Below are 23954 nucleotides of genomic sequence, written 5' to 3' on the forward strand. Positions count from 1 at the left end.
TCTCGCCCTCAGTTTCTCGCCCTCTGTTTCTTGCCCTCTGTTTCTCGCTCTCTGTTTCTCGCCCTCTGTTTCTCGCCCTCTGTTTCAGCCCGTCTGTTTCAGGCCCTCTGTTTCAGCCCCTCTGTTTCTCGCCCTCTGTTTCTCGCCCTCTGTTTCTCGCCCTCAGTTTCAGCCCCTCTGTTTCAGCCCCTTTGTTTCAGCCCCTCTGTTTCTGCCCCTCTGTTTCTCGCCCACTGTTTCTCGCCCTCTGTTTCAGCCCCTCTGTTTCAGCCCCTCTGTTTCAGCCCCTCTGTTTCAGCCACTCTGTTTCAGCCCCTCTGTTTCTCGCCCTCTGTTTCTCGCCCTCTGTTTCTCGCCCTCTGTTTCTCGCCCTCTGTTTCAGCCCCTCTTTAAGCCCCTCTGTTTCTCGCCCTGTGTTTCTCGCCCTCTGTTTCAGCCCCTCTGTTTCAGCCCCTCAGTTTCAGCCCCTCTGTTTCTCCCCCTCTGTTTCAGCACCTCTGTTTCTCGCCCTCTCTTTCAGCCCCTCTCTTTCTCGCCCACTGTTGCAGACCCTCTGTTTCAGCCCCTCTGTTTCAGCCCCTCTGTTTCAGCCCCTCTGTATCTCGCCCTCTGTTTCAGCCCCTCTGTTTCTCGAAATCTGTTTCAGCCCCTCTGTTTCAGCCCCTCTGTTTCAGCCCCTCTGTTTCAGCCCCTCTATTTCAGCCCATCTGTTTCAGCACCTCTGTTTCTCGCCCTCTGTTTCAGACCCTCTGTTTCAGCCCCTCTGTTTCAGCCCCTCTATTTCAGCCCATCTGTTTCAGCACCTCTGTTTCTCGCCCTTTGTTTCTCGCTTTCTGTTTCAGCCCCTCTGTTTCTCGCCCTCTGTTTCAGCCCCTCTGTTACTCGCACTCTGTTTCAGCCCCTCTGTTTCAGCCCCTCTGTTTCTCGCCCTCTGTTTCAGCCCCTCTGTTTCAGTCCCTCTGTATCAGCCCCTCTGTTTCAGCCTCTCTGTTTCTCGCCCTCTGTTTCTCGCCCTCTGTTTCTCGCCCTCTGTTTCTCGCCGTCTGTTTCAGCCCCTCTGTTTCAGCCCCTCTGTTTCAGCCCCTCTGTTTCTCGCCCTCTGTTTCTCGCCCGCTGTTTCTCGTTCTCTGTTTCTCGCCCTCTGTTTCTCGCCCTCTGTTTCAGCCCTTCTGTTTCAGCTCCTCTGTTCCTCGCTCTCTGTTTCTCGCCCTCTGTTTCAGCCCCTCTGTTTCTCGCCCACTGTTTCAGCCCCTCTGTTTCTCGCCATCTGTTTCAGCCCCTCTGTTTCAGCCCCTCTGTTTCTCGCCCTCTGTTTCAGCCCCTCTGTTTCAGCCCCTCTGTTTCAGCCCCTCTGTTTCAGCCCCTCTGTTTCAGCACCTCTGTTTCTCGCCCTTTGTTTCTCGCCCTCTGTTTCAGCCCCTCTGTTTCTCGCCCACTGTTTCAGCCCCTCTGTTTCAGTCCCTCTGTTTCAGCCCCTCTGTTTCCGCCCCTCTGTTTCAGCCCCTCTGTTTCAGCCCCTCTGTTTCAGACCCTCTGTTTCTCGCCCTCTGTTTCAGCCCCTCTGTTTCAGCCCCTCTGTTTCAGCCACTCTGTTTCAGTCCCTCTGTTTCTCGCCCTCTGTTTCTCGCCCTCTGTTTCTCGCCCTCTGTTTCTCGCCCTCTGTTTCAGCCCCTCTGTTTCAGCCCCTCTGTTTCTCGCCCTCTGTTTCTCGCCCTCTGTTTCTCGCCCTCTGTTTCTCGCTCTTTGTTTCTCGCCCTCTGTTTCTCGCCCTCTGTTTCAGCCCCTCTGTTTCAGCCCCTCTGTTTCAGCCCCTCTGTTTCATCCCCTCTGTTTCAGCCCCTCTGTTTCAGCCCCTCTGTTTCTCGCCCTCTGTTTCTCGCCCTCTGTTTCTCGCCCTCTGTTTCTCGCTCTCTGTTTCTCGCCCTCTGTTTCTCGCCCTCTGTTTCAGCCCCTCTGTTTCAGCCCCTCTGTTTCAGCCCCTCTGTTTCTCGCCCTCTGTTTCTCGCCCACTGTTTGTCGCCCTCTGTTTCAGCCCCTCTGTTTCAGCCCCTCTGTTTCAGCCCCTCTGTTTCAGCCCCTCTGTTTCTCGCCCTCTGTTTCATCCCCTCTGTTTCAGCCCCTCTGTTTCAGCTCCTCTGTTTCAGCCCCTCTGTTTCAGCCCCTCTGTTTCTAGCCCTCTGTTGCAGCACCTCTGTTTCTCGCCCTTTGTTTCTCGCCCTCTGTTTCAGCCCCTCTGTTTCTCGCCCTCTGTTTCAACCCATCTGTTTCTCGCACTCTGTTTCAGCCCCTCTGTTTCAGCCCCTCTGTTTCCCGCCCTCTGTTTCAGCCCCTCTGTTTCAGCCCCTCTGTATCAGCCCCTCTGTTTCAGCCCCTCTGTTTCTCGCCCTCTGTTTCTCGCCCTCTGTTTCAGCCCCTCTGTTTCTCGCCCTCTGTTTCATCCCCTCTGTTTCAGCCCCTCTGTTTCAGACCCTCTGTTTCAGCCCCTCTGTTTCAGCCCCTCTGTTTCAGCACCTCTGTTTCTCGCCCTTTGTTTCTCGCCCTCTGTTTCAGCCCCTCTGTTTCAGCCCCTCTGTTTCAGCCCCTCTGTTTCAACCCCACTGTTTCAGCCCCTCTGTTTCTCGCCCTCTGTTTCATCCCCTCTGTTTCAGCCCCTCTGTTTCAGCTCCTCTGTTTCAGCCCCTCTGTTTCAGCCCCTCTGTATCAGCCACTCTGTTTCAGCCCCTCTGTTTCTCGCCCTCTGTTTCTCGCCCTCTGTTTCAGCCCCTCTGTTTCGGCCCCTCTGTTTCTCGCCCTCTGTTTCAGCCCCTCTGTTTCAGCCCCTCTGTTTCTCGCACTCTGTTTCATCCCCTCTGTTTCAGCCCCTCTGTTTCAGACCCTCTGTTTCAGCCCCTCTGTTTCAGCCCCTGTGTTTCTCGCCCTCTGTTTCATCCCCTCTGTTTCAGCCCCTCTGTTTCAGGTCCTCTGTTTCTCGCCCTCTGTTTCAGCTCCTCTGTTTCAGCCCCTCTGTTTCTCGCCCTCTGTTTCTCGCCCTCGGTTTCAGCCCCTCTGTTTCTCGCCCTCTGTTTCAGCCCCTCTGTTTCTCGCCCTCTGTTTCAGCCCCTCTGTTTCAGCCCCTCTGTTTCAGCCCCTCTTTTAAAGCCCTTCTGTTTAAGCCCCTCTGTTTCAGCCCATCTGTTTCTCGCCCTCTGTTTCAGACCCTCTGTTTCTCGCCCTCTGTTTCAGACCCTCTGTTTCAGCCCCTCAGTATCAGCCCCTCTCTTTCAGCCCCTCTGTTTCTCGCCCTCTGTTTCTCGCCCTCTGTTTCTCGCCCTGTGTTTCTCGCCCACTGTTTGAGCCCCTCTGTTTCAGCCCCTCTGTTTCAGCCCATCTGTTTCAGCCCCTCTGTTTCAGCCCCTCTGTTTCAGCCCCTCTGTTTCTCTTTCTCTGTTTCTCGCCCTCTGTTTCAGCCCCTCTGTTTCTCGCCCACTGTTTCAGCCCCTCTGTTTCTCGCCATCTGTTTCGGCCCCTCTGTTTCAGCACCTCTGTTTCTCGCCCTCTGTTTCAGCCCCTCTGTTTCAGCCCCTCTGTTTCAGCCCCTCTGTTTCTGCCCCTCTGTTTCTCGCCCTCTGTTTCTCGCCCTCTGTTCCTGCCCCTCTGTTTCAGCCCCTCTGTTTCAGCCCCTCTGTTTCTCGCCCTCTGTTTCTCGCCCTCTGTTTCTCGCCCTCTGTTTCTCGATCTCTGCTTCTCGCCCTCTGTTTCTCGCTCTCTGTTCCAGCCCCTCTGTTTCAGCCCCTCTGTTTCAGCCCCTCTGTTTCAGCCCCTCTGTTTCTCGCCCTCTGTTTCTCGCCCTCTGTTTCTCGCCCTCTGTTTCTCGCTCTCTGTTTCTCGCCCTCTGTTTCTCGCCCTCTGTTTCAACCCCTCTGTTTCAGCCCCTCTGTTTCAGCCCCTCTGTTTCTCACCCTCTGTTTCTCGCCCACTGTTTCTCTCCCTCTGTTTCAGCCCCTCTGTTTCAGCCCCTCTTTTTCAGCCCCTCTGTTTCAGGCCCACTGTTTCTCGCCCTCTGTTTCAGCCCCTCTGTTTCAGCCCCTCTGTTTCAGCCCCTCTGTTTCAGCCCCTCTGTTTCTCGCCCTCTGTTTCTCGCCCTCTGTTTCTTGCCCTCTGTTTCTCGCTCTCTGTTTCTCGCCCTCTGTTTCTCGCCCTCTGTTTCAGTCCCTCTGTTTCAGCCCCTCTGTTTCAGCCCCTCTGTTTCTCGCCCTCTGTTTCTCGCCTTCTGTTAATCGCCCTCAGTTTCAGCCCCTCTGTTTCAGCCCCTTTGTTTCAGCCCCTCTGTTTCTGCCCCTCTGTTTCTCGCCCACTGTTTCTCGCCCTCTGTTTCAGCCCCTCTGTTTCAGCCCCTCTGTTTCAGCCCCTCTGTTTCAGCCCCTCTGTTTCAGCCCCTCTGTTTCAGCCCCTCTGTTTCTCGCCCTCTGTTTCTCGCCCTCTGTTTCTCGCCCTCTGTTTCAGCCCCTCTGTTTAAGCCCCTCTGTTTCTCGCCCTCTGTTTCTCGCCCACTGTTTCAGCCCCTCTGTTTCAGCCCCTCGGTTTCAGCCCCTCTGTTTCAGCCCCTCTGTTTCTCGCCCTCTGTTTCAGCCCCTCTGTTTCAGCCCCTCTGTTTCAGCACCTCTGTTTCTCGCCCTTTGTTTCAGCCCCTCTGTTTCAGCCCCTCTGGTTCTCGCCCTCTGTTTCAGCCCCTCTGTTTCTCGCCCTCTGTTTCAGCCCCTCTGTTTCAGCCCCTCTGTTTCAGCCCCTCTTTTAAAGCCCTTCTGTTTAAGCCCCTCTGTTTCAGCCCCTCTGTTTCTCGCCCTCTGTTTCAGCCCCTCTGTTTCTCGCCCTCTGTTTCAGACCCTCTGTTTCAGCCCCTCAGTATCAGCCCCTCTCTTTCAGCCCCTCTGTTTCTCGCGCTCTGTTTCTCGCCCTCTGTTTCTCGCCCTCTGTTTCTCGCCCACTATTTCAGCCCCTCTGTTTCAGCCCCTCTGTTTTAGCCCATCTGTTTCAGCCCCTCTTTTTCAGCCCCTCTGTTTCAGCCCCTCTGTTTCAGCCCCTCTGTTTCTCTTTCTCTGTTTCTCGCCCTCTGTTTCAGCCCCTCTGTTTCTCGCCCACTGTTTCAGTCCCTCTGTTTCTCGCCCTCTGTTTCAGCCCCTCTGTTTCAGCCCCTCTGTTTCTAGCCCTCTGTTTCAGCCCCTCTGTTTCAGCCCCTCTGTTTCAGCCCCTCTGTTTCAGCCCCTCTGTTTCTCGCCCTCTGTTTCAGCCCCTCTGTTTCAGCCCCTCTGTTTCAGCCCCTCTGTTTCTCGCCCTCTGTTTCTCGCCCTCTGTTTCTCGCCCTCTGTTTCTCGATCTCTGTTTCTCGCCCTCTGTTTCTCGCTCTCTGTTTCAGCCCCTCTGTTTCAGCCCCTCTGTTTCAGCCCCTCTGTTTCTCGCCCTCTGTTTCTCGCCCGCTGTTTCTCGCCTTCTGTTTCTCGCTATCTGTTTCTCGCCCTCTGTTTCTCGCCCACTGTTTCTCGCCCTCTGTTTCAGCCCCTCTGTTTCAGACCCTATGTTTCAGCCCCTCTGTTTCAGCCCCTCTGTTTCTCGCCCTCAGTTTCTCGCCCTCTGTTTCTTGCCCTCTGTTTCTCGCTCTCTGTTTCTCGCCCTCTGTTTCTCGCCCTCTGTTTCAGCCCGTCTGTTTCAGGCCCTCTGTTTCAGCCCCTCTGTTTCTCGCCCTCTGTTTCTCGCCCTCTGTTTCTCGCCCTCAGTTTCAGCCCCTCTGTTTCAGCCCCTTTGTTTCAGCCCCTCTGTTTCTGCCCCTCTGTTTCTCGCCCACTGTTTCTCGCCCTCTGTTTCAGCCCCTCTGTTTCAGCCCCTCTGTTTCAGCCCCTCTGTTTCAGCCACTCTGTTTCAGCCCCTCTGTTTCTCGCCCTCTGTTTCTCGCCCTCTGTTTCTCGCCCTCTGTTTCTCGCCCTCTGTTTCAGCCCCTCTTTAAGCCCCTCTGTTTCTCGCCCTGTGTTTCTCGCCCTCTGTTTCAGCCCCTCTGTTTCAGCCCCTCAGTTTCAGCCCCTCTGTTTCTCCCCCTCTGTTTCAGCACCTCTGTTTCTCGCCCTCTCTTTCAGCCCCTCTCTTTCTCGCCCACTGTTGCAGACCCTCTGTTTCAGCCCCTCTGTTTCAGCCCCTCTGTTTCAGCCCCTCTGTATCTCGCCCTCTGTTTCAGCCCCTCTGTTTCTCGAAATCTGTTTCAGCCCCTCTGTTTCAGCCCCTCTGTTTCAGCCCCTCTGTTTCAGCCCCTCTATTTCAGCCCATCTGTTTCAGCACCTCTGTTTCTCGCCCTCTGTTTCAGACCCTCTGTTTCAGCCCCTCTGTTTCAGCCCCTCTATTTCAGCCCATCTGTTTCAGCACCTCTGTTTCTCGCCCTTTGTTTCTCGCTTTCTGTTTCAGCCCCTCTGTTTCTCGCCCTCTGTTTCAGCCCCTCTGTTACTCGCACTCTGTTTCAGCCCCTCTGTTTCAGCCCCTCTGTTTCTCGCCCTCTGTTTCAGCCCCTCTGTTTCAGTCCCTCTGTATCAGCCCCTCTGTTTCAGCCTCTCTGTTTCTCGCCCTCTGTTTCTCGCCCTCTGTTTCTCGCCCTCTGTTTCTCGCCGTCTGTTTCAGCCCCTCTGTTTCAGCCCCTCTGTTTCAGCCCCTCTGTTTCTCGCCCTCTGTTTCTCGCCCGCTGTTTCTCGTTCTCTGTTTCTCGCCCTCTGTTTCTCGCCCTCTGTTTCAGCCCTTCTGTTTCAGCTCCTCTGTTCCTCGCTCTCTGTTTCTCGCCCTCTGTTTCAGCCCCTCTGTTTCTCGCCCACTGTTTCAGCCCCTCTGTTTCTCGCCATCTGTTTCAGCCCCTCTGTTTCAGCCCCTCTGTTTCTCGCCCTCTGTTTCAGCCCCTCTGTTTCAGCCCCTCTGTTTCAGCCCCTCTGTTTCAGCCCCTCTGTTTCAGCACCTCTGTTTCTCGCCCTTTGTTTCTCGCCCTCTGTTTCAGCCCCTCTGTTTCTCGCCCACTGTTTCAGCCCCTCTGTTTCAGTCCCTCTGTTTCAGCCCCTCTGTTTCCGCCCCTCTGTTTCAGCCCCTCTGTTTCAGCCCCTCTGTTTCAGACCCTCTGTTTCTCGCCCTCTGTTTCAGCCCCTCTGTTTCAGCCCCTCTGTTTCAGCCACTCTGTTTCAGTCCCTCTGTTTCTCGCCCTCTGTTTCTCGCCCTCTGTTTCTCGCCCTCTGTTTCTCGCCCTCTGTTTCAGCCCCTCTGTTTCAGCCCCTCTGTTTCTCGCCCTCTGTTTCTCGCCCTCTGTTTCTCGCCCTCTGTTTCTCGCTCTTTGTTTCTCGCCCTCTGTTTCTCGCCCTCTGTTTCAGCCCCTCTGTTTCAGCCCCTCTGTTTCAGCCCCTCTGTTTCATCCCCTCTGTTTCAGCCCCTCTGTTTCAGCCCCTCTGTTTCTCGCCCTCTGTTTCTCGCCCTCTGTTTCTCGCCCTCTGTTTCTCGCTCTCTGTTTCTCGCCCTCTGTTTCTCGCCCTCTGTTTCAGCCCCTCTGTTTCAGCCCCTCTGTTTCAGCCCCTCTGTTTCTCGCCCTCTGTTTCTCGCCCACTGTTTGTCGCCCTCTGTTTCAGCCCCTCTGTTTCAGCCCCTCTGTTTCAGCCCCTCTGTTTCAGCCCCTCTGTTTCTCGCCCTCTGTTTCATCCCCTCTGTTTCAGCCCCTCTGTTTCAGCTCCTCTGTTTCAGCCCCTCTGTTTCAGCCCCTCTGTTTCTAGCCCTCTGTTGCAGCACCTCTGTTTCTCGCCCTTTGTTTCTCGCCCTCTGTTTCAGCCCCTCTGTTTCTCGCCCTCTGTTTCAACCCATCTGTTTCTCGCACTCTGTTTCAGCCCCTCTGTTTCAGCCCCTCTGTTTCCCGCCCTCTGTTTCAGCCCCTCTGTTTCAGCCCCTCTGTATCAGCCCCTCTGTTTCAGCCCCTCTGTTTCTCGCCCTCTGTTTCTCGCCCTCTGTTTCAGCCCCTCTGTTTCTCGCCCTCTGTTTCATCCCCTCTGTTTCAGCCCCTCTGTTTCAGACCCTCTGTTTCAGCCCCTCTGTTTCAGCCCCTCTGTTTCAGCACCTCTGTTTCTCGCCCTTTGTTTCTCGCCCTCTGTTTCAGCCCCTCTGTTTCAGCCCCTCTGTTTCAGCCCCTCTGTTTCAACCCCACTGTTTCAGCCCCTCTGTTTCTCGCCCTCTGTTTCATCCCCTCTGTTTCAGCCCCTCTGTTTCAGCTCCTCTGTTTCAGCCCCTCTGTTTCAGCCCCTCTGTATCAGCCACTCTGTTTCAGCCCCTCTGTTTCTCGCCCTCTGTTTCTCGCCCTCTGTTTCAGCCCCTCTGTTTCGGCCCCTCTGTTTCTCGCCCTCTGTTTCAGCCCCTCTGTTTCAGCCCCTCTGTTTCTCGCACTCTGTTTCATCCCCTCTGTTTCAGCCCCTCTGTTTCAGACCCTCTGTTTCAGCCCCTCTGTTTCAGCCCCTGTGTTTCTCGCCCTCTGTTTCATCCCCTCTGTTTCAGCCCCTCTGTTTCAGGTCCTCTGTTTCTCGCCCTCTGTTTCAGCTCCTCTGTTTCAGCCCCTCTGTTTCTCGCCCTCTGTTTCTCGCCCTCGGTTTCAGCCCCTCTGTTTCTCGCCCTCTGTTTCAGCCCCTCTGTTTCTCGCCCTCTGTTTCAGCCCCTCTGTTTCAGCCCCTCTGTTTCAGCCCCTCTTTTAAAGCCCTTCTGTTTAAGCCCCTCTGTTTCAGCCCATCTGTTTCTCGCCCTCTGTTTCAGACCCTCTGTTTCTCGCCCTCTGTTTCAGACCCTCTGTTTCAGCCCCTCAGTATCAGCCCCTCTCTTTCAGCCCCTCTGTTTCTCGCCCTCTGTTTCTCGCCCTCTGTTTCTCGCCCTGTGTTTCTCGCCCACTGTTTGAGCCCCTCTGTTTCAGCCCCTCTGTTTCAGCCCATCTGTTTCAGCCCCTCTGTTTCAGCCCCTCTGTTTCAGCCCCTCTGTTTCTCTTTCTCTGTTTCTCGCCCTCTGTTTCAGCCCCTCTGTTTCTCGCCCACTGTTTCAGCCCCTCTGTTTCTCGCCATCTGTTTCGGCCCCTCTGTTTCAGCACCTCTGTTTCTCGCCCTCTGTTTCAGCCCCTCTGTTTCAGCCCCTCTGTTTCAGCCCCTCTGTTTCTGCCCCTCTGTTTCTCGCCCTCTGTTTCTCGCCCTCTGTTCCTGCCCCTCTGTTTCAGCCCCTCTGTTTCAGCCCCTCTGTTTCTCGCCCTCTGTTTCTCGCCCTCTGTTTCTCGCCCTCTGTTTCTCGATCTCTGCTTCTCGCCCTCTGTTTCTCGCTCTCTGTTCCAGCCCCTCTGTTTCAGCCCCTCTGTTTCAGCCCCTCTGTTTCAGCCCCTCTGTTTCTCGCCCTCTGTTTCTCGCCCTCTGTTTCTCGCCCTCTGTTTCTCGCTCTCTGTTTCTCGCCCTCTGTTTCTCGCCCTCTGTTTCAACCCCTCTGTTTCAGCCCCTCTGTTTCAGCCCCTCTGTTTCTCACCCTCTGTTTCTCGCCCACTGTTTCTCTCCCTCTGTTTCAGCCCCTCTGTTTCAGCCCCTCTTTTTCAGCCCCTCTGTTTCAGCCCCTCTGTTTCTCGCCCTCTGTTTCTCGCCCTCTGTTTCTTGCCCTCTGTTTCTCGCTCTCTGTTTCTCGCCCTCTGTTTCTCGCCCTCTGTTTCAGCCCCTCTGTTTCAGCCCTTCTGTTTCAGTTCCTCTGTTTCTCGCCCTCTGTTTCAGCCCCTCTGTTTCTCGCCCTCTGTTTCAGCCCCTCTGTTTCAGCCCTTCTGTTTCAGTTCCTCTGTTTCTCGCCCTCTGTTTCAGCCCCTCTGTTTCTCGCCCTCTGTTTCTCGCCCACTGTTTCTCGCCCTCTGTTTCAGCCCCTCTGTTTCAGCCCCTCTGTTTCAGCCCCTCTGTTTCAGCCCCTCTGTTTCTCGCCCTCTGTTTCTCGCCCTCTGTTTCTTGCCCTCTGTTTCTCGCTCTCTGTTTCTCGCCCTCTGTTTCTCGCCCTCTGTTTCAGCCCCTCTGTTTCAGCCCCTCTGTTTCAGCCCCTCTGTTTCTCGCCCTCTGTTTCTCGCCTTCTGTTAATCGCCCTCAGTTTCAGCCCCTCTGTTTCAGCCCCTTTGTTTCAGCCCCTCTGTTTCTGCCCCTCTGTTTCTCGCCCACTGTTTCTCGCCCTCTGTTTCAGCCCCTCTGTTTCAGCCCCTCTGTTTCAGCCCCTCTGATTCAGCCCCTCTGTTTCAGCCCCTCTGTTTCAGCCCCTCTGTTTCTCGCCCTCTGTTTCTCGCCCTCTGTTTCTCGCCCTCTGTTTCAGCCCCTCTGTTTAAGCCCCTCTGTTTCTCGCCCTCTGTTTCTCGCCCACTGTTTCAGCCCCTCTGTTTCAGCCCCTCGGTTTCAGCCCCTCTATTTCTCCCCCTCTGTTTCAGCACCTCTGTTTCTCGCCCTCTCTTTCAGCCCCTCTCTTTCTCGCCCACTGTTGCAGACCCTCTGTTTCAGCCCCTCTGTTTCAGCCCCTCTGTATCTCGCCCTCTGTTTCAGCCCCTCTGTTTCTCGCCATCTGTTTCAGCCCCTCTGTTTCACCCCCTCTGTTTCTCGCCAACTGTTTCAGACCCTCTGTTTCAGCCCCTCTGTTTCAGCCCCTCTGTTTCAGCCCCTCTGTTTCAGCACCTCTGTTTCTCGCCCTTTGTTTCTCGCTCTCTGTTTCAGCCCCTGTGTTTCTCGCCGTCTGTTTCAGCCCCTCTGTTTCAGCCCCTCTGTTTCAGCCCCTCTGTTTCAGCCCCTCTGTTTCTCGCCCTCTGTTTCTCGCCCACGGTTTCTCTCCCTCTGTTTCAGCCCCTCTGTTTCAGCCCCTCTTTTTCAGCCCCTCTGTTTCAGCCCCTCTGTTCCTCGCCCTCTGTTTCTCGCCCTCTGTTTCTTGCCCTCTGTTTCTCGCTCTCTGTTTCTCGCCCTCTGTTTCTCGCCCTCTCTTTCAGCCCCTCTGTTTCAGCCCCTCTGTTTCAGTCCCTCTGTTTCTCGCCCTCTGTTTCAGCCCCTCTGTTTCTCGCCCTCTGTTTCTCGCCCACTGTTTCTCGCCCTCTGTTTCAGCCCCTCTGTTTCAGCCCCTCTGTTTCAGCCCCTCTGTTTCTCGCCCTCTGTTTCTCGCCCACTGTTTCTCGCCCTCTGTTTCAGCCCCTCTGTTTCAGCCCCTCTGTTTCAGCCCCTCTGTTTCAGCCCCTCTGTTTCTCGCCCTCTGTTTCTCGCCCTCTGTTTCTTGCCCTCTGTTTGTCGCTCTCTGTTTCTCGCCCTCTGTTTCTCGCCCTCTGTTTCAGCCCCCCTGTTTCAGCCCCTCTGTTTCAGCCCCTCTGTTTCTCGCCCTCTGTTTCTCGCCTTCTGTTTCTCGCCCTCAGTTTCAGCCCCTCTGTTTCAGCCCCTTTGTTTCAGCCCCTCTGTTTCTGCCCCTCTGTTTCTCGCCCACTGTTTCTCGCCCTCTGTTTCATCCCCTCTCTTTCAGCCCCTCTGTTTCAGCCCCTCTGTTTCAGCCCCTCTGTTTCAGCCCCTCTGTTTCAGCACCTCTGTTTCTCGCCATCTGTTTCTCGCCCTCTGTTTCTCGCCCACTATTTCAGCCCCTCTGTTTCAGCCCCTCTGTTTTAGCCCATCTGTTTCAGCCCCTCTTTTTCAGCCCCTCTGTTTCAGCCCCTCTGTTTCAGCCCCTCTGTTTCTCTTTCTCTGTTTCTCGCCCTCTGTTTCAGCCCCTCTGTTTCTCGCCCACTGTTTCAGCCCCTCTGTTTCTCGCCATCTGTTTCAGCCCCTCTGTTTCAGCCCGTCTGTTTCTAGCCCTCTGTTTCAGCCCCTCTGTTTCAGCCCCTCTGTTTCAGCCCCTCTGTTTCAGCCCCTCTGTTTCAGCCCCTCTGTTTCTCGCCCTCTGTTTCAGCCCCTCTGTTTCAGCCCCTCTGTTTCAGCCCCTCTGTTTCTCGCCCTCTGTTTCTCGCCCTCTGTTTCTCGCCCTCTGTTTCTCGATCTCTGTTTCTCGCCCTCTGTTTCTCGCTCTCTGTTTCAGCCCCTCTGTTTCAGCCCCTCTGTTTCAGCCCCTCTGTTTCTCGCCCTCTGTTTCTCGCCCGCTGTTTCTCGCCTTCTGTTTCTCGCTATCTGTTTCTCGCCCTCTGTTTCTCGCCCACTGTTTCTCGCCCTCTGTTTCAGCCCCTCTGTTTCAGCCCCTATGTTTCAGCCCCTCTGTTTCAGCCCCTCTGTTTCTCGCCCTCAGTTTCTCGCCCTCTGTTTCTTGCCCTCTGTTTCTCGCTCTCTGTTTCTCGCCCTCTGTTTCTCGCCCTCTGTTTCAGCCCGTCTGTTTCAGGCCCTCTGTTTCAGCCCCTCTGTTTCTCGCCCTCTGTTTCTCGCCCTCTGTTTCTCGCCAACAGTTTCAGCCCCTCTGTTTCAGCCCCTTTGTTTCAGACCCTCTGTTTCTGCCCCTCTGTTTCTCGCCCACTGTTTCTCGCCCTCTGTTTCAGCCCCTCTGTTTCAGCCCCTCTGTTTCAGCCCCTCTGTTTCAGCCACTCTGTTTCAGCCCCTCTGTTTCTCGCCCTCTGTTTCTCGCCCTCTGTTTCTCGCCCTCTGTTTCTCGCCCTCTGTTTCAGCCCCTCTTTAAGCCCCTCTGTTTCTCGCCCTGTGTTTCTCGCCCACTGTTTCAGCCCCTCTGTTTCAGCCCCTCAGTTTCAGCCCCTCTGTTTCTCCCCCTCTGTTTCAGCACCTCTGTTTCTCGCCCTCTCTTTCAGCCCCTCTCTTTCTCGCCCACTGTTGCAGACCCTCTGTTTCAGCCCCTCTGTTTCAGCCCCTCTGTTTCAGCCCCTCTGTATCTCGCCCTCTGTTTCAGCCCCTCTGTTTCTCGAAATCTGTTTCAGCCCCTCTGTTTCAGCCCCTCTGTTTCTCGCCCCCTGTTTCAGACCCTCTGTTTCAGCCCCTCTGTTTCAGCCCCTCTATTTCAGCCCCTCTGTTTCAGCACCTCTGTTTCTCGCCCTTTGTTTCTCGCTTTCTGTTTCAGCCCCTCTGTTTCTCGCCCTCTGTTTCAGCCCCTCTGTTACTCGCACTCTGTTTCAGCCCCTCTGTTTCAGCCCCTCTGTTTCTCGCCCTCTGTTTCAGCCCCTCTGTTTCAGTCCCTCTGTATCAGCCCCTCTGTTTCAGCCTCTCTGTTTCTCGCCCTCTGTTTCTCGCCCTCTGTTTCTCGCCCTCTGTTTCTCGCCGTCTGTTTCAGCCCCTCTGTTTCAGCCCCTCTGTTTCAGCCCCTCTGTTTCTCGCCCTCTGTTTCTCGCCCGCTGTTTCTCGTTCTCTGTTTCTCGCCCTCTGTTTCTCGCCCTCTGTTTCAGCCCTTCTGTTTCAGCTCCTCTGTTCATCGCTCTCTGTTTCTCGCCCTCTGTTTCAGCCCCTCTGTTTCTCGCCCACTGTTTCAGCCCCTCTGTTTCTCGCCATCTGTTTCAGCCCCTCTGTTTCAGCCCCTCTGTTTCTCGCCCTCTGTTTCAGCCCCTCTGTTTCAGCCCCTCTGTTTCAGCCCCTCTGTTTCAGCCCCTCTGTTTCAGCACCTCTGTTTCTCGCCCTTTGTTTCTCGCCCTCTGTTTCAGCCCCTCTGTTTCTCGCCCACTGTTTCAGCCCCTCTGTTTCAGTCCCTCTGTTTCAGCCCCTCTGTTTCCGCCCCTCTGTTTCAGCCCCTCTGTTTCAGCCCCTCTGTTTCAGACCCTCTGTTTCTCGCCCTCTGTTTCAGCCCCTCTGTTTCAGCCCCTCTGTTTCAGCCACTCTGTTTCAGCCCCTCTGTTTCTCGCCCTCTGTTTCTCGCCCTCTGTTTCTCGCCCTCTGTTTCTCGCCCTCTGTTTCAGCCCCTCTGTTTCAGCCCCTCTGTTTCTCGCCCTCTGTTTCTCGCCCTCTGTTTCTCGCCCTCTGTTTCTCGCTCTTTGTTTCTCGCCCTCTGTTTCTCGCCCTCTGTTTCAGCCCCTCTGTTTCAGCCCCTCTGTTTCTCGCCCTCTGTTTCATCCCCTCTGTTTCAGCCCCTCTGTTTCAGCCCCTCTGTTTCTCGCCCTCTGTTTCTCGCCCTCTGTTTCTCGCCCTCTGTTTCTCGCTCTCTGTTTCTCGCCCTCTGTTTCTCGCCCTCTGTTTCAGCCCCTCTGTTTCAGCCCCTCTGTTTCAGCCCCTCTGTTTCTCGCCCTCTGTTTCTCGCCCACTGTTTCTCGCCCTCTGTTTCAGCCCCTCTGTTTCAGCCCCTCTGTTTCAGCCCCTCTGTTTCAGCCCCTCTGTTTCTCGCCCTCTGTTTCATCCCCTCTGTTTCAGCCCCTCTGTTTCAGCTCCTCTGTTTCAGCCCCTTTGTTTCAGCCCCTCTGTTTCTAGCCCTCTGTTGCAGCACCTCTGTTTCTCGCCCTTTGTTTCTCGCCCTCTGTTTCAGCCCCTCTGTTTCTCGCCCTCTGTTTCAACCCATCTGTTTCTCGCACTCTGTTTCAGCCCCTCTGTTTCAGCCCCTCTGTTTCCCGCCCTCTGTTTCAGCCCCTCTGTTTCAGCCCCTCTGTATCAGCCCCTCTGTTTCAGCCATTCTGTTTCTCGCCCTCTGTTTCTCGCCCTCTGTTTCAGCCCCTCTGTTTCTGGCCCTCTGTTTCATCCCCTCTGTTTCAGCCCCTCTGTTTCAGACCCTCTGTTTCAGCCCCTCTGTTTCAGCCCCTCTGTTTCAGCCCCTCTGTTTCAGCACCTCTGTTTCTCGCCCTTTGTTTCTCGCCCTCTGTTTCAGCCCCTCTGTTTCAGTCCCTCTGTTTCAGCCCCTCTGTTTCAACCCCACTGTTTCAGCCCCTCTGTTTCTCGCCCTCTGTTTCATCCCCTCTGTTTCAGCCCCTCTGTTTCAGCTCCTCTGTTTCAGCCCCTCTGTTTCAGCCCCTCTGTTTCTCGCCCTCTGTTTCAGCACCTCTGTTTCTCGCCCTTTGTTTCTCGCCCTCTGTTTCTCGCCCTCTGTTTCTCGCCCTCTGTTTCAGCCCCTCTTTAAGCCCCTCTGTTTCTCGCCCTGTGTTTCTCGCCCACTGTTTCAGCCCCTCTGTTTCAGCCCCTCAGTTTCAGCCCCTCTGTTTCTCCCCCTCTGTTTCAGCACCTCTGTTTCTCGCCCTCTCTTTCAGCCCCTCTCTTTCTCGCCCACTGTTGCAGACCCTCTGTTTCAGCCCCTCTGTTTCAGCCCCTCTGTTTCAGCCCCTCTGTATCTCGCCCTCTGTTTCAGCCCCTCTGTTTCTCGAAATCTGTTTCAGCCCCTCTGTTTCAGCCCCTCTGTTTCTCGCCCCCTGTTTCAGACCCTCTGTTTCACCCCCTCTGTTTCAGCCCCTCTATTTCAGCCCCTCTGTTTCAGCACCTCTGTTTCTCGCCCTTTGTTTCTCGCTTTCTGTTTCAGCCCCTCTGTTTCTCGCCCTCTGTTTCAGCCCCTCTGTTACTCGCACTCTGTTTCAGCCCCTCTGTTTCAGCCCCTCTGTTTCTCGCCCTCTGTTTCAGCCCCTCTGTTTCAGTCCCTCTGTATCAGCCCCTCTGTTTCAGCCTCTCTGTTTCTCGCCCTCTGTTTCTCGCCCTCTGTTTCTCGCCCTCTGTTTCTCGCCGTCTGTTTCAGCCCCTCTGTTTCAGCCCCTCTGTTTCAGCCCCTCTGTTTCTCGCCCTCTGTTTCTCGCCCGCTGTTTCTCGTTCTCTGTTTCTCGCCCTCTGTTTCTCGCCCTCTGTTTCAGCCCTTCTGTTTCAGCTCCTCTGTTCCTCGCTCTCTGTTTCTCGCCCTCTGTTTCAGCCCCTCTGTTTCTCGCCCACTGTTTCAGCCCCTCTGTTTCTCGCCATCTGTTTCAGCCCCTCTGTTTCAGCCCCTCTGTTTCTCGCCCTCTGTTTCAGCCCCTCTGTTTCAGCCCCTCTGTTTCAGCCCCTCTGTTTCAGCCCCTCTGTTTCAGCACCTCTGTTTCTCGCCCTTTGTTTCTCGCCCTCTGTTTCTCGCCCTCTGTTTCTCGCCCTCTGTTTCTCGCTCTTTGTTTCTCGCCCTCTGTTTCTCGCCCTCTGTTTCAGCCCCTCTGTTTCAGCCCCTCTGTTTCAGCCCCTCTGTTTCATCCCCTCTGTTTCAGCCCCTCTGTTTCAGCCCCTCTGTTTCTCGCCCTCTGTTTCTCGCCCTCTGTTTCTCGCCCTCTGTTTCTCGCTCTCTGTTTCTCGCCCTCTGTTTCTCGCCCTCTGTTTCAGCCCCTCTGTTTCAGCCCCTCTGTTTCAGCCCCTCTGTTTCTCGCCCTCTGTTTCTCGCCCACTGTTTCTCGCCCTCTGTTTCAGCCCCTCTGTTTCAGCCCCTCTGTTTCAGCCCCTCTGTTTCAGCCCCTCTGTTTCTCGCCCTCTGTTTCATCCCCTCTGTTTCAGCCCCTCTGTTTCAGCTCCTCTGTTTCAGCCCCTCTGTTTCAGCCCCTCTGTTTCTAGCCCTCTGTTGCAGCACCTCTGTTTCTCGCCCTTTGTTTCTCGCCCTCTGTTTCAGCCCCTCTGTTTCTCGCCCTCTGTTTCAACCCATCTGTTTCTCGCACTCTGTTTCAGCCCCTCTGTTTCAGCCCCTCTGTTTCCCGCCCTCTGTTTCAGCCCCTCTGTTTCAGCCCCTCTGTATCAGCCCCTCTGTTTCAGCCCCTCTGTTTCTCGCCCTCTGTTTCTCGCCCTCTGTTTCAGCCCCTCTGTTTCTCGCCCTCTGTTTCATCCCCTCTGTTTAAGCCCCTCTGTTTCAGACCCTCTGTTTCAGCCCCTCTGTTTCAGCCCCTCTGTTTCAGCCCCTCTGTTTCAGCACCTCTGTTTCTCGCCCTTTTTTTCTCGCCCTCTGTTTCAGCCCCTCTGTTTCAGTCCCTCTGTTTCAGCCCCTCTGTTTCAACCCCACTGTTTCAGCCCCTCTGTTTCTCGCCCTCTGTTTCATCCCCTCTGTTTCAGCCCCTCTGTTTCAGCTCCTCTGTTTCAGCCCCTCTGTTTCAGCCCCTCTGTTTCTCGCCCTCTGTTTCAGCACCTCTGTTTCTCGCCCTTTGTTTCTCGCCCTCTGTTTCAGCCCCTCTGTTTCTCGCCCTCTGTTTCAGCCCCTCTGTTTCTCGCACTCTGTTTCAGCCCCTCTGTTTCAGCCCCTCTGTTTCTCTCCCTTTGTTTCTCGCACTCTGTTTCAGCCCCTCTGTTTCTCGCCCTCTGTTTCAGCCCCTCTGTTTCACGCACTCTGTTTCAGCCCCTCTGTTTCAGCCCCTCTGTTTCTCGCCCTCTGTTTCAGCCCCTCTGTTTCAGCCCCTCTGTATCAGCCACTCTGTTTCAGCCCCTCTGTTTCTCGCCCTCTGTTTCTCGCCCTCTGTTTCAGCCCCTCTGTTTCGGCCCCTCTGTTTCTCGCCCTCTGTTTCAGCCCCTCTGTTTCAGCCCCTCTGTTTCTCGCACTCTGTTTCATCCCCTCTGTTTCAGCCCCTCTGTTTCAGACCCTCTGTTTCAGCCCCTCTGTTTCAGCCCCTCTGTTTCTCGCCCTCTGTTTCATCCCCTCTGTTTCAGCCCCTCTGTTTCAGGTCCTCTGTTTCAGCTCCTCTGTTTCAGCCCCTCTGTTTCTCGCCCTCTGTTTCTCGCCCTCGGTTTCAGCCCCTCTGTTTCTCGCCCTCTGTTTCAGCCCCTCTGTTTCTCGCCCTTTGTTTCAGCCCCTCTGTTTCAGCCCCTCTGTTTCAGCCCCTCTTTTAAAGCCCTTCTGTTTAAGCCCCTCTGTTTCAGCCCATCTGTTTCTCGCCCTCTGTTTCAGCCCCTCTGTTTCTCGCCCTCTGTTTCAGACCCTCTGTTTCAGCCCCTCAGTATCAGCCCCTCTCTTTCAGCCCCTCTGTTTCTCGCCCTCTGTTTCTCGCCCTCTGTTTCTCGCCCTCTGTTTCTCGCCCACTGTTTGAGCCCCTCTGTTTCAGCCCCTCTGTTTCAGCCCATCTGTTTCAGCCCCTCTGTTTCAGCCCCTCTGTTTCAGCCCCTCTGTTTCTCGCCCTCTGTTTCAGCCCCTCTGTTTCTCGCCCACTGTTTCAGCCCCTCTGTTTCTCGCCATCTGTTTCGGCCCCTCTGTTTCAGCCCCTCTGTTTCTCGCCCTCTGTTTCAGCCCCTCTGTTTCAGCCCCTCTGTTTCAGCCCCTCTGTTTCTCGCCCTCTGTTTCTCGCCCTCTGTTCCTGCCCCTCTGTTTCAGCCCCTCTGTTTCAGCCCCTCTGTTTCTCGCCCTCTGTTTCTCGCCCTCTGTTTCTCGCCCTCTGTTTCTCGATCTCTGCTTCTCGCCCTCTGTTTCTCGCTCTCTGTTCCAGCCCCTCTGTTTCAGCCCCTCTGTTTCAGCCCCTCTGTTTCAGCCCCTCTGTTTCTCGCCCTCTGTTTCTCGCCCTCTGTTTCTCGCCCTCTGTTTCTCGCTCTCTGTTTCTCGCCCTCTGTTTCTCGCCCTCTGTTTCAGCCCCTCTGTTTCAGCCCCTCTGTTTCAGCCCCTCTGTTTCTCGCCCTCTGTTTCTCGCCCACTGTTTCTCTCCCTCTGTTTCAGCCCCTCTGTTTCAGCCCCTCTTTTTCAGCCCCTCTGTTTCAGCCCCTCTGTTTCTTGCCCTCTGTTTCTCGCCCTCTGTTTCTTGCCCTCTGTTTCTCGCTCTCTGTTTCTCGCCCTCTGTTTCTCGCCCTCTGTTTCAGCCCCTCTGTTTCAGCCCCTCTGTTTCAGTTCCTCTGTTTCTCGCCCTCTGTTTCAGCCCCTCTGTTTCTCGCCCTCTGTTTCTCGCCCACTGTTTCTCGCCCTCTGTTTCAGCCCCTCTGTTTCAGCCCCTCTGTTTCAGCCCCTCTGTTTCTCGCCCTCTGTTTCTCGCCCTTTGTTTCTCGCCCTCTGTTTCAGCCCCTCTGTTTCAGCCCCTCTGTTTCAGCCCCTCTGTTTCAGCCCCTCTGTTTCTCGCCCTCTGTTTCTCGCCCTCTGTTTCTTGCCCTCTGTTTCTCGCTCTCGGTTTCTCGCCCTCTGTTTCTCGCCCTCTGTTTCAGCCCCTCTGTTTCAGCCCCTCTGTTTCAGCCCCTCTGTTTCTCGCCCTCTGTTTCTCGCCTTCTGTTAATCGCCCTCGGTTTTAGCCCCTCTGTTTCAGCCCCTCTTTAAGCCCCTCTGTTTCTCGCCCTGTGTTTCTCGCCCACTGTTTCAGCCCCTCTGTTTCAGCCCCTCAGTTTCAGCCCCTCTGTTTCTCCCCCTCTGTTTCAGCACCTCTGTTTCTCGCCCTCTCTTTCAGCCCCTCTCTTTCTCGCCCACTGTTGCAGACCCTCTGTTTCAGCCCCTCTGTTTCAGCCCCTCTGTTTCAGCCCCTCTGTATCTCGCCCTCTGTTTCAGCCCCTCTGTTTCTCGAAATCTGTTTCAGCCCCTCTGTTTCAGCCCCTCTGTTTCTCGCCCCCTGTTTCAGACCCTCTGTTTCACCCCCTCTGTTTCAGCCCCTCTATTTCAGCCCCTCTGTTTCAGCACCTCTGTTTCTCGCCCTTTGTTTCTCGCTTTCTGTTTCAGCCCCTCTGTTTCTCGCCCTCTGTTTCAGCCCCTCTGTTACTCGCACTCTGTTTCAGCCCCTCTGTTTCAGCCCCTCTGTTTCTCGCCCTCTGTTTCAGCCCCTCTGTTTCAGTCCCTCTGTATCAGCCCCTCTGTTTCAGCCTCTCTGTTTCTCGCCCTCTGTTTCTCGCCCTCTGTTTCTCGCCCTCTGTTTCTCGCCGTCTGTTTCAGCCCCTCTGTTTCAGCCCCTCTGTTTCAGCCCCTCTGTTTCTCGCCCTCTGTTTCTCGCCCGCTGTTTCTCGTTCTCTGTTTCTCGCCCTCTGTTTCTCGCCCTCTGTTTCAGCCCTTCTGTTTCAGCTCCTCTGTTCCTCGCTCTCTGTTTCTCGCCCTCTGTTTCAGCCCCTCTGTTTCTCGCCCACTGTTTCAGCCCCTCTGTTTCTCGCCATCTGTTTCAGCCCCTCTGTTTCAGCCCCTCTGTTTCTCGCCCTCTGTTTCAGCCCCTCTGTTTCAGCCCCTCTGTTTCAGCCCCTCTGTTTCAGCCCCTCTGTTTCAGCACCTCTGTTTCTCGCCCTTTGTTTCTCGCCCTCTGTTTCTCGCCCTCTGTTTCTCGCCCTCTGTTTCTCGCTCTTTGTTTCTCGCCCTCTGTTTCTCGCCCTCTGTTTCAGCCCCTCTGTTTCAGCCCCTCTGTTTCAGCCCCTCTGTTTCATCCCCTCTGTTTCAGCCCCTCTGTTTCAGCCCCTCTGTTTCTCGCCCTCTGTTTCTCGCCCTCTGTTTCTCGCCCTCTGTTTCTCGCTCTCTGTTTCTCGCCCTCTGTTTCTCGCCCTCTGTTTCAGCCCCTCTGTTTCAGCCCCTCTGTTTCAGCCCCTCTGTTTCTCGCCCTCTGTTTCTCGCCCACTGTTTCTCGCCCTCTGTTTCAGCCCCTCTGTTTCAGCCCCTCTGTTTCAGCCCCTCTGTTTCAGCCCCTCTGTTTCTCGCCCTCTGTTTCATCCCCTCTGTTTCAGCCCCTCTGTTTCAGCTCCTCTGTTTCAGCCCCTCTGTTTCAGCCCCTCTGTTTCTAGCCCTCTGTTGCAGCACCTCTGTTTCTCGCCCTTTGTTTCTCGCCCTCTGTTTCAGCCCCTCTGTTTCTCGCCCTCTGTTTCAACCCATCTGTTTCTCGCACTCTGTTTCAGCCCCTCTGTTTCAGCCCCTCTGTTTCCCGCCCTCTGTTTCAGCCCCTCTGTTTCAGCCCCTCTGTATCAGCCCCTCTGTTTCAGCCCCTCTGTTTCTCGCCCTCTGTTTCTCGCCCTCTGTTTCAGCCCCTCTGTTTCTCGCCCTCTGTTTCATCCCCTCTGTTTAAGCCCCTCTGTTTCAGACCCTCTGTTTCAGCCCCTCTGTTTCAGCCCCTCTGTTTCAGCCCCTCTGTTTCAGCACCTCTGTTTCTCGCCCTTTTTTTCTCGCCCTCTGTTTCAGCCCCTCTGTTTCAGTCCCTCTGTTTCAGCCCCTCTGTTTCAACCCCACTGTTTCAGCCCCTCTGTTTCTCGCCCTCTGTTTCATCCCCTCTGTTTCAGCCCCTCTGTTTCAGCTCCTCTGTTTCAGCCCCTCTGTTTCAGCCCCTCTGTTTCTCGCCCTCTGTTTCAGCACCTCTGTTTCTCGCCCTTTGTTTCTCGCCCTCTGTTTCAGCCCCTCTGTTTCTCGCCCTCTGTTTCAGCCCCTCTGTTTCTCGCACTCTGTTTCAGCCCCTCTGTTTCAGCCCCTCTGTTTCTCTCCCTTTGTTTCTCGCACTCTGTTTCAGCCCCTCTGTTTCTCGCCCTCTGTTTCAGCCCCTCTGTTTCACGCACTCTGTTTCAGCCCCTCTGTTTCAGCCCCTCTGTTTCTCGCCCTCTGTTTCAGCCCCTCTGTTTCAGCCCCTCTGTATCAGCCACTCTGTTTCAGCCCCTCTGTTTCTCGCCCTCTGTTTCTCGCCCTCTGTTTCAGCCCCTCTGTTTCGGCCCCTCTGTTTCTCGCCCTCTGTTTCAGCCCCTCTGTTTCAGCCCCTCTGTTTCTCGCACTCTGTTTCATCCCCTCTGTTTCAGCCCCTCTGTTTCAGACCCTCTGTTTCAGCCCCTCTGTTTCAGCCCCTCTGTTTCTCGCCCTCTGTTTCATCCCCTCTGTTTCAGCCCCTCTGTTTCAGGTCCTCTGTTTCAGCTCCTCTGTTTCAGCCCCTCTGTTTCTCGCCCTCTGTTTCTCGCCCTTGGTTTCAGCCCCTCTGTTTCTCGCCCTCTGTTTCAGCCCCTCTGTTTCTCGCCCTTTGTTTCAGCCCCTCTGTTTCAGCCCCTCTGTTTCAGCCCCTCTTTTAAAGCCCTTCTGTTTAAGCCCCTCTGTTTCAGCCCATCTGTTTCTCGCCCTCTGTTTCAGCCCCTCTGTTTCTCGCCCTCTGTTTCAGACCCTCTGTTTCAGCCCCTCAGTATCAGCCCCTCTCTTTCAGCCCCTCTGTTTCTCGCCCTCTGTTTCTCGCCCTCTGTTTCTCGCCCTCTGTTTCTCGCCCACTGTTTGAGCCCCTCTGTTTCAGCCCCTCTGTTTCAGCCCATCTGTTTCAGCCCCTCTGTTTCAGCCCCTCTGTTTCAGCCCCTCTGTTTCTCGCCCTCTGTTTCAGCCCCTCTGTTTCTCGCCCACTGTTTCAGCCCCTCTGTTTCTCGCCATCTGTTTCGGCCCCTCTGTTTCAGCCCCTCTGTTTCTCGCCCTCTGTTTCAGCCCCTCTGTTTCAGCCCCTCTGTTTCAGCCCCTCTGTTTCAGCCCCTCTGTTTCTCGCCCTCTGTTTCTCGCCCTCTGTTCCTGCCCCTCTGTTTCAGCCCCTCTGTTTCAGCCCCTCTGTTTCTCGCCCTCTGTTTCTCGCCCTCTGTTTCTCGCCCTCTGTTTCTCGATCTCTGCTTCTCGCCCTCTGTTTCTCGCTCTCTGTTCCAGCCCCTCTGTTTCAGCCCCTCTGTTTCAGCCCCTCTGTTTCAGCCCCTCTGTTTCTCGCCCTCTGTTTCTCGCCCTCTGTTTCTCGCCCTCTGTTTCTCGCTCTCTGTTTCTCGCCCTCTGTTTCTCGCCCTCTGTTTCAGCCCCTCTGTTTCAGCCCCTCTGTTTCAGCCCCTCTGTTTCTCGCCCTCTGTTTCTCGCCCACTGTTTCTCTCACTCTGTTTCAGCCCCTCTGTTTCAGCCCCTCTTTTTCAGCCCCTCTGTTTCAGCCCCTCTGTTTCTTGCCCTCTGTTTCTCGCCCTCTGTTTCTTGCCCTCTGTTTCTCGCTCTCTGTTTCTCGCCCTCTGTTTCTCGCCCTCTGTTTCAGCCCCTCTGTTTCAGCCCCTCTGTTTCAGTTCCTCTGTTTCTCGCCCTCTGTTTCAGCCCCTCTGTTTCTCGCCCTCTGTTTCTCGCCCACTGTTTCTCGCCCTCTGTTTCAGCCCCTCTGTTTCAGCCCCTCTGTTTCAGCCCCTCTGTTTCTCGCCCTCTGTTTCTCGCCCTTTGTTTCTCGCCCTCTGTTTCAGCCCCTCTGTTTCAGCCCCTCTGTTTCAGCCCCTCTGTTTCAGCCCCTCTGTTTCTCGCCCTCTGTTTCTCGCCCTCTGTTTCTTGCCCTCTGTTTCTCGCTCTCGGTTTCTCGCCCTCTGTTTCTCGCCCTCTGTTTCAGCCCCTCTGTTTCAGCCCCTCTGTTTCAGCCCCTCTGTTTCTCGCCCTCTGTTTCTCGCCTTCTGTTAATCGCCCTCGGTTTTAGCCCCTCTGTTTCAGCCCCTTTGTTTCAGCCCCTCTGTTTCTGCCCCTCTGTTTCTCGCCCACTGTTTCTCGCCCTCTGTTTCAGCCCCTCTGTTTCAGCCCCTCTGTTTCAGCCCCTCTGTTTCAGCCCCTCTGTTTCAACCCCTCTGTTTCAGCCCCTCTGTTTCTCGCCCTCTGTTTCTCGCACTCTGTTTCTCGCCCTCTGTTTCTCGCCCTCTGTTTCAGCCCCTCTGTTTAAGCCCCTCTGTTTCTCGCCCTCTGTTTCTCGCCCACTGTTTCAGCCCCTCTGTTTCAGCCCCTCGGTTTCAGCCCCTCTATTTCTCCCCCTCTGTTTCAGCACCTCTGTTTCTCGCCCTCTCTTTCAGCCCCTCTCTTTCTCGCCCACTGTTGCAGACCCTCTGTTTCAGCCCCTCTGTTTCAGCCCCTCTGTATCTCGCCCTCTGTTTCAGCCCCTCTGTTTCTCGCCATCTGTTTCAGCCCCTCTGTTTCAGCCCCTCTGTTTCTCGCCCTCTGTTTCAGACCCTCTGTTTCAGCCCCTCTGTTTCAGCCCCTCTGTTTCAGCCCCTCTGTTTCAGCACCTCTGTTTCTCGCCCTTTGTTTCTCGCCCTCTGTTTCAGCCCCTCTGTTTCTCGCCCTCTGTTTCAGCCCGTCTGTTTCTCGCCCTCTGTTTCAGCCCCTCTGTTTCAGCCCCTCTGTTTCAGCCCCTCTGTTTCTCGCCCTCTGCTTCTCGCCCACGGTTTCTCTCCCTCTGTTTCAGCCCCTCTGTTTCAGCCCCTCTTTTTCAGCCCCTC

This window comes from Stegostoma tigrinum, unplaced genomic scaffold (genome assembly GCF_030684315.1).
Source record: "Stegostoma tigrinum isolate sSteTig4 unplaced genomic scaffold, sSteTig4.hap1 scaffold_48, whole genome shotgun sequence".
NCBI lineage: Eukaryota > Metazoa > Chordata > Chondrichthyes > Orectolobiformes > Stegostomatidae > Stegostoma > Stegostoma tigrinum.